The following is a 9,269-nucleotide window of genomic DNA, read 5'->3' on the forward strand; positions in this document are numbered from 1 at the left end:
CGATGTCATAAATCCTCTTTCTCTCCACAATCGACCAAAACTATGTACAACACCGAATGTATACTGACTATCGGTGAACACATTCACTCGCTTTCCCTTAGACAAAACACACGCTCTTGTTAACGCAATCAATTCTGCCGCTTGCGCTGAATTCTGACTCAATCTCGCAGTTTCCACAACCGTGCTCAACGTCACTACAGCATACGCAGTCGTCACATCACCATTCGGCAACTTAAAACATGAACCATCAACATACAAAGTGCCATCGGGATCTGTCAACGGAGTGTTTTTCAGGTCCACACGACCCTTCGTTTCTTCCTCAGTTCGTAAATAGCAATCATGTGGTGGTACATCATCTGATTCCATATTAGTCCGCAACAATGTCACCGGATTCAGTACATTACAACGCTTGATCTGTATATGACTTGCCAAAAGGGTCAACTCATACCCCGACAATCTTGCACTCGTCAGATGTTGAGTTTTTGTCCGATTCAGGAGAGTGTCAACTGCATGGGGAACCATCACTATGAGCATATTATCCATGACCAGACCTGCGGATTGTCGAATAGACACTGCAGCTGCCGCTGTCGCCCTCAAGCAACTTGGCAACGCTCTAGCTACCGGGTCTAAAGTCGAGGAAAAATACGCACATGGACGCTGCTTACCACCGAATTGTTGCGTCAAAACACTCAACGCACAACCTTCTCTTTCGTGAACGTATAGTGTAAATGGCTTACTGTAATCAGGAGTACCTAACACAGGAGCCGAACACAACGCATCACGTAGTTCAGAAAAACTTTTCTGACATTCTTCCGTCCATGGCAAAGGAGTCGAGACATCCTTGCACGTGAGAGCTATCAATGGCTTCTCTAACAGTGAAAAATTCGGAATCCACTGTCTGCAGTATGACGTGATACCTAAAAAGGCACGCACATCTCTCTGAGTTGTTGGCACAGTCATTCGAACAATTGCTGCAATTCTTTCAGGGGTCAACCTTCTTCCCGCCTTTGACAATAAGTGACCTAGATAGGTTACTTCTTGACAACAATATTGTAGTTTAGAAGGTGACACTTTGTGATGCAAGTCACATAGATGCTGTAACAGTGATACTGTAGTAGTTTTGCAAATCTGTTCAGTGTCAGCAGCTACCAACAGATCGTCAACATACTGAATCAAAGCCGCACCAGCCGGCAACACAAACGCATCAAGTTGACTCTTAAGAGCTTGGCTGTAGATCGATGGACTCTCACAGTAGCCCTGAGGTGCGCGTTTGAACCTGAAGCTGCGACCACCTAATGAGAAACCGAATAAATCCCTGCTTTCCTCAGCAATCGGAATGCTAAAGAACGCATTCTTCAGATCGATTACCGAGAACCATGATGCAGAAGCTGGAATCAGAGTCAGCAAAGCTGTAATATCAGGCACCACAGGGAACTGTGGAACAACAATTTTATTCACCTCCCTTAAATCAATAACAAAACGATACACAGGAGGCTTGGATGGATCAGTTCGTTTCAAAATAGGTAACACAGGACTATTACACACGTTACCTCGTGTTTCCTCGATGACATCCTTATCGATCAAATCGTAAATGATCGCTAATAGCGCTCGTTCACCATCAAGGGAGATACGATACTGGGGAATGCGTGGCAGTCGCACGTTGGATTTCAATTTAACAACATAAGGTGGTATATCCAGCAGGCCCACATCATTGGGACCTGTCGCCCACAAAGAATCAGGAAGAGAACTCAATTCCGGTGGGAGCTTATCAGTCGACAAATACATAGGAGAGATCACTCTCTGACCCAATGTAAGCTCCACTCCCGCAGGAGAGCAGTACAAAGTCGCATATAACCGCTTCAACAGATCCAAGCCCAAAAGATTCTCACCACAACCAGTAGTCAAAATCAAGGGAGCTTCTAACTCGCGAGACCCAATTGTAAGGGGCAAAGGGCTAGAAACTGGATTGCTAACGGGGGCGCCAGAGAATCCAACAGAAACATTCGTTAAGCCAGACAAAGGCGCGCCAGGGAGTTTTGAATGCATGATGGAACTTTTCGCTGCACCAGTGTCCAACAGAAAAGGCTCAACTACGCCCAATGTAGCAACTGCAACATAAGGCCCTCTCTGATCAACCGGAACTGATACTACTCCCTTTCTTTGTCTACGGCTGTCCTAGTAAGTACCGTCCGCATCAACCTCATGCTCGACATAATAGTCATCCACATGATACTGTGCAGATCTACCAGACGATGGATCGCGCCGATCAAAGCAATTTCGCGAATCTGATGAAGTGGCAAGACGCTCGTTCTGATTCTGAGTAACACCGCGACCTCTACCACGGGACGCTTGTTGAGGACTACTACGACCTCCTCGAGCCGAAACACCATTGTTCCGGTCACGCAAAACTGGACAATTAAACTTCAAATGGCCCTCACCCCTACAATATGCGCATTGATTATACCCCAACACAAAGCGAGGTGTAGAGGAGTCAGTACGCGACTGCGATCTAGAAAACTGCGATTGCAAGCGATTTGACTGTTGCGAGTCATTCTGATTCGAGCGCGGAGGATACGCTTGCTGCAATAAGACCTTTGTTTTAAGATCCTTCGTTTTCTTATCTGCGCGTTCGCTTTCTTCTTTCTCTCTATTTTCGTAGTATTGGGCCGTGGCTAATATCTGAGCAGTGGTAGAAACGGCCCACAAACTTTCAGAATTCTTCAACTTGTTGCTTAGTTCAGGCAACAAATTCGATACAAATTTATCAACGAACAACCGCTGACCTCCCTCAGAGCTCATATCCTGACCACTATGATCAATAAATGCCTCCTCAAATCTCGTAAAGAAATCGGAGACACTCTCATCCTTCTTTTGCTTGCACGCAGACAATTTGTCCCAATTAACGCGTATTGCTGGCATAAGAGTCTTCATAAGTGTAATTATCCTCTGGGGCAGATTCTCAATGAGGTGTTCAGGTTTAGCCCCACCAACTTGCCGTCCGTCAGCCACCGCAAGAGCAGCCCAATCACCGCCTAACTCAGCTGCGTGATTCTCTTGACGGATTTTCGCCCAAATCGGTTGAGGTACTACATTACCAAACAACATGTCAATATCGGCAAGGTTCATGACAGTAGCATCCACTAACTGGGATAACTCCTTATAATAACCTGCAGGATTTTTACGGGGGTCAGGCAAGGTTTGCTTCACCTGCAAAACTTCCGATCGCTTCCATGGGAGGTGTATCCAAACTCTCTGAAAGTGTGGTAGAATAGCAGGATTAGCATTAGGATCACCTGGCATCCATACTGGGGGAACTTCCCGCATAGGATACTGACCTGGTTGTGCCATCCATTCCTCAGTGGCGTCCTTAAACAATGCTCGAGGTTGCACTATAGATCGAAAAGATAACAGACGCTCTAGAGCACGTCGGACGTTATCACCTACAATCATACCAGTCGTAAATTGATTCTGAAGCTCAGTGATCTCGGGCGGTACATTATCTACCTCCTCATTATCCCATTCTTCTCTCAAGAATTTACACATTTCCTCGAACACGAATCTGTGAGTGGGCTCATTAAACTGAGAAAATGTCTCAAAAACTATACGCGAAGCGTACTTCACAGGATACCTAATCCATTTACGCGCCATTTTCACCAACGACTCACGTTCCCTACCATCAGGAATTTGACTGCGCCTCTGAGCAACATCAGAAAGATTTGACCCGAGTACTGGCCAAAAAAACGGAGAATAGAGAGTAGCGACAGCATTAAATATACGACTACGAACAGAAGGGGAAGAAGAAGGAGGTACAGGAGCAACAACATTAGGAGTAGAAACAGTAGCAGTAGTCGGGGTAACAGGAGTAGTAGTAAGATTGGGCTGATGGGATACTGGCAAAGGAGCAGTAGGAAAAAGAGCGGGTAAAGGAGGATGGACAAGTTGTGGCACAAGGGGATTCGGAAAAACAGGAGGACCGACAGGCTGACCAGCAGCCGCCAAAACAACAGGTTGAGGAACAGGAGGAATCACAGGACCCACGGTATCTGGAGCATAGGGAGGTGGCGATTTCAATAGATAGGACAATAATGGATCCTCTATCACTTCCTCTCCCGTCTTATCAGAACTAGACGGTAAAACTGGATAACATTTATCCACCGCCATATGATGAAGTCTAGCACTAACTTCCTGCTCCTTCTCATCTTTGTCTCGCTGATACTGTTCTACATTTCGCATCACCGTAATGACACCTTCTCTCTTATTTTTCTTAATCTGTTTGATTTCTTTCTGCTTGGCCTCTTTGCGCCATAATCGAAAGGAATCAAACATGGCCGGCCTAGCCTTCTTTTTAAACAATTTAGCTTCAAGATTATCTAAAATTGCAGTTTCGAAACTACCATGCGATGGCCAACTAAGAACACCATCATTTTTAGTGTAACGAATCCAATTTTCATTATATACGATAGGACCTACGCCGTGGCGACTATAGAGTTCATAAATTAGAGTTCCAACTGGAGGTATCGGGCATGAATCCTCCAGCCGGGAATACGTGCTGCAACATTTAAGGAAACCAAACAAAGTACTACGGCCAGGCATCGTGCACACTGACCGAGTTTACAAACTTCAAGGGCTATCGAATTACGATGTCCTTGCAAAAATGCAAGACCCTCGGTTTTTGGCAATTGCAATCGTCAAATAAAACCCAACAACTAAAACCCAACAACTAAGAACCACAAATGCAATGGAACCATGCAAACAACAAAGTAACCTGGGAGCGACCCACAAATACTTAACTGAAAGAGCAATGGCGTCACCAGGAAGGCCCGTCTATCGTCTCGCCGTACAAAGGACTACGCCAGGCGCCAAAACAGGTCGACAGTCAGGGCATCAGTCCGTCGCAGCCGTCAGGAAGCGGGAATCTTCGCGGGAAAAGTCTTCGGGCCACTTATTTCGACAACTGGATCGATGAAGCGGGGTGCACCTTCCCTCGGAAATTTCACACGAAGTTCCTCACGATCGTCGGGCTTTGGACCGGTACCGCTGATGTCGCCCCACGTGGGGCGCCAACTGAAGGACTGGGCTATTCTAAGGCCCAGCGGTGCCAGGGGACAACACCTGAAACCTTTGTGTGTTACCTGTTCCGGCGTACAAAACACAGAGACACGGGACACTTCCGGCGGCGTCAAAGATCAGCGTTTATTTACTGCAGGGATACAGAAATCGCAAGAAGTACACAACGTGTAGGTTCTGGGAGACTGCTTCGAATTGCAAAAGTGGATCGCTCCTTTTATACACATTTTGGCCATTGAACAACATGGCAAACAAAGGTTACAACTCAGTTCCCACAATAAACTTCAAAAGGGTCGCACTCATGTTTCAGAAACCCGGAACATAATTACAGCAGCATTTGCCGGTTCCCAACTGTAAAAGCACATTATCCCCACATTAAGCACATTCCATTCTGACTGTAAACGAATTAGGAGAAGGGACAGAAACAGATGTAAAGGAAGAACAAGGATGCACAACAGATTGGAAAAGAGTGTAGAGAGTAATAACGGAAACTTGATTGCAGGATCAAAACCCTCGTGACTAATGCATGCATGACTGAAACAATAGACTGGCACGGCAAGATGAGCCTTGAGCGGGGCCATCTGCCTTTGCCGTGTCATTTCCCCTATCATAAAAGACACCCTCAAAGAAACACGTGTCCTTCGTGAAAGCTTGGGAATCCCAGGGTCACAGAGCGGACAAGGTCCGTTCGCTGGCTACTTGAGGGCAAGAAACAAAATGGATGCCGCATCTAAAATGGAACCCGAGGGTTCGGATGGACATACCTAGGAATGAGACGATCCGTACATAGTAGCGTAGCGAAAACGCGTACACCCACTAAACTCGTCATTTGCGGTTCGTAGATACCAAACTCGTCCATATTCGAGCACACCCAGAAAGTGTCGTTCCGATTCACACGGAACCTCAGCGGGATTGGAGCTCCTGAAAGGACAGCATATGGCCCCTGGCCCATACGTCCCCTAGCTGTGAGACACCAATAATGTCCCAAGCTTTAAACCCCTGCAATCCGCTGACCTCCCAGAGCCAAGCCCTGTGCCACAGGGGAGTACACTGGGTCAGCCTACCTGTCCATCCGGTGTGCCGCAGCGAGGCCCGCCAGGCCAGTAGCACGGAGAACGTCACATCAGGCAATCGGGATGAGATGGGTCCCCGTACATCATGGCCTGGATGTTAGCCAGACCAAGTTCGCTCAGCACAAGAATGTAGGCTGGATCAGACCAGCCCCCATTGAACCAGTCGTGGACTACCAAAAGGCGTACCGCCAAGAAATACAGATGCAAGTGCGTCATCCCCATACCCCCATCGTAAGAGGGAATCCGGCAAACAGACAGAGCCACGCGGGCCCGACCCCAAGTGCAGAGAAATTTGGTGAGTAGACTGTCGAGCTCCCGGAACCAACTCCTGGGGAAACAAAAGGGGGTGTTCTGTAGGACATAGAGGAATCTGGGGAGGATCATCATTTTATACAGAGCCACCCTTCCCAGGGGGTTTAAAGGCAGCACCTTCCATTTATGGAGATCATCCTTGGCCTTCCGGACCAGCAGAGCCACGTTGAGGGACCAGCCCAGCTCAGGAAGGAGGGTAATCCATATCCCCAGGTATTTAAAGGATCGACGCCGAAGGGGTATGGTGGACTGCCAATCAAAGCACTCCCTAGAAGGATGCAGGGGCACCAGAACAGATTTCCCGGGATTTAGCCGCAGCCCTGAGGCCTGCTCAAAAAAGTGCAAGATCTGGAGGCAGTGTGGCCCTGAAGAGGCCGGGTCCGCCAAGAAGACCAGGATGTCGTCCGCATACAATACGATCTTGTCCGCTTCAGTAATGGGCCACTCCCACCCATGGAGACGATCCTTAGCCCGCACCAGGGAAGCCAAGGGCTCCATCGCCAGGGCGAAAAGCAAAGGAGAAAGAGGGCACCCCTGCCTTGTGCCTCTGGCGATGGGGAAGGCCTCTGACAATATCCCGTTAACCAGTACCCATGCTCTCGGGTAAGCGTACAGGACGCCAACCAAGGAATGGAAGTGGGGCCCAAACCCCATCACAGCCAACACGTACTGTAGGTACGCCTAGTCCACCGCATCAAACGCTTTTTCAAAATCTATGGAGAGGAGGGCTAAGCATGGGGTAAGCAGGTGCCGGTGGGCAAGAGCCAGCTGCAGCCTCCGGAGGCAGTGGTGGGTCCCACGCTGCGGCATGAACCCACATTGGTCCTGGTGTACCAGTAAAGTTAAATAGGGTTTCAATCGCTGGGCCAGAATAGAGGCATATAACTTGATCTCAGTGTTGAGGAGGGAGATGGGATGGCAATCTGCACATCTACTGGATGGCGACTAGGATTTCGGGATAACCACAATGGTAGCAATGTCCGTCCCCCGCGTAAAGGAACCTCTCTCCACATCCTCATGAAATAGGTTGGCCAGGTGGGGCACCAGGGTTTCCTGGTACGCCGCATAATATTCCAGAGGGAGGCCATCTGGGCCCGGGGTCTTACCCGGGGCGGCCAAGGAGATCACCTCGTCTATTTCTTTCAGCGAGATGGGGCGGTACAAATCTTTCTGGGCAGCCACATCCAGCCTAGGGAGCTGCACCCTACCCTGGTCGAGGAGAGCTGAGATAGACAGCTCAGGGGTGAGCGCTGTATACAGCCTCCGGTAGTAGCCAGCGAAGGTGTTGGCCATTGCCACGGTTGCCCACTGCACCACTCCAGCCTCGTCAATCACTTCCGGGATAATACGATTCGTCCTGGGGTATGGTTCCAGCCTGTGCAGGATTCTTGTTCCCCCAACCATAAACTCTAGCCACCGAGGACCTCCAGAGGAGCTTAGCCGCATCCAGGGACAGTTGTCGAATATCATTTCGAATGTGGGCGAGTTGTCGGACCTGGGCATCATCCTCTGATGTGGATAATTGATGTTCCAAACGGAGCGCCTGCGCTTCCTTGGAAGATATTTCCTGCAACTTTAATTGCCTCTGGTTCTTAAGCTTCCCTTTAGCAAACCCCCGTATAGTCGCCTTCCCTGCCTCCCATAGGGTGCCCGGGGAGGCCACAGAACCCACATTAGTGGCGAAGTAGTGTTTGAGCTCCTTCCCCACCTCCTTCTTAAAGTCTTTACCTTGGAGAAACCCATGATTCATCCTCCAGGTTTGGCGGGCCGACGAAGGGGGGGTCCCCTGTGCTAAGGAGTATTGGAGAGTGGTTGGAAATGCCTCTAGGCAAAATCCAGACGTCTAGAATCTTGGAACATTCGAGCGCAGGGACAAAGATCGCATCAATGCACGCATGAGTGTGGTGTGCCGCTGAGGTATGCGTGAATTGAGTGCTGCGGAGGTGCCATATGCACCATGCATCGCAGAGTCCCAGGGATTCAGACCATTTCAGCAGCTGCTTCGCGTTCGCCTTACGGGCAGCAGAGGGTGGACCTGTGGTGTCGAGGGCCGGTATTAAAACTGCATTAAAGTCCCCCGCAATAACCATGTTGCCGGTGGGCCCGTTATTCAGCAGGGCCGCAGTGTGGGCAAGTGTGGACGCGAGCATTGGGGGGGGCACATACAGACATGAGAGTGAGGGGAGTACCAGCCAACAATCCACAAACTGCCACATATGAGCCCTGGGGTTATGAATCCCTTGGGAGAGGACGAAGGGCAGGGTGTGCCTAAGGATGAGCCCCTGGAGAAACCGGAGTGCCATACTCTATCATACCCGTAACAAGCTAAAACGGGGCAGCAGTTCCCTAACAGGTGCGTTTCCTGAAGCATGTGGATGTCTATGTGGAAGCGCTGTGCATACCTTAGGACCGCCGTGTGTTTGTGCCGGTCCAACAGGCCATTGACATTCCACGACAGCACATGGAGGGAAGCCCTAGGTGAAGTGTTATCTGTCATGGTAGGTGTTACCTGGTCTAGGACGTGCGTATTAACGTGGGTGTGCATACGTGCTTGGGAGTCCGCGGTGGTGTGCGCATACAATTGTTGCGAGGGCATGCCCCTCCCTCCCACTAGTGGTGTGTGCCATTGCGTGGTAGCTGAGACAATAAACAGCAAAAAACATAACAACGTATGGGAACAAACCTTCCCAACCCTCTCCCATACCCCCACCCTACACTTCAGGAACAGAAGCATCTGTTGTCCTCCCATTAGAACACTACCCAAATACACAGGGTGAATAACCAAACTAAAACGCTTGGGACAGGGGAAACGTGGAG

This window comes from Triturus cristatus, chromosome 10, assembly GCF_964204655.1.
Source record: "Triturus cristatus chromosome 10, aTriCri1.1, whole genome shotgun sequence".
Classification (NCBI taxonomy): domain Eukaryota; kingdom Metazoa; phylum Chordata; class Amphibia; order Caudata; family Salamandridae; genus Triturus; species Triturus cristatus.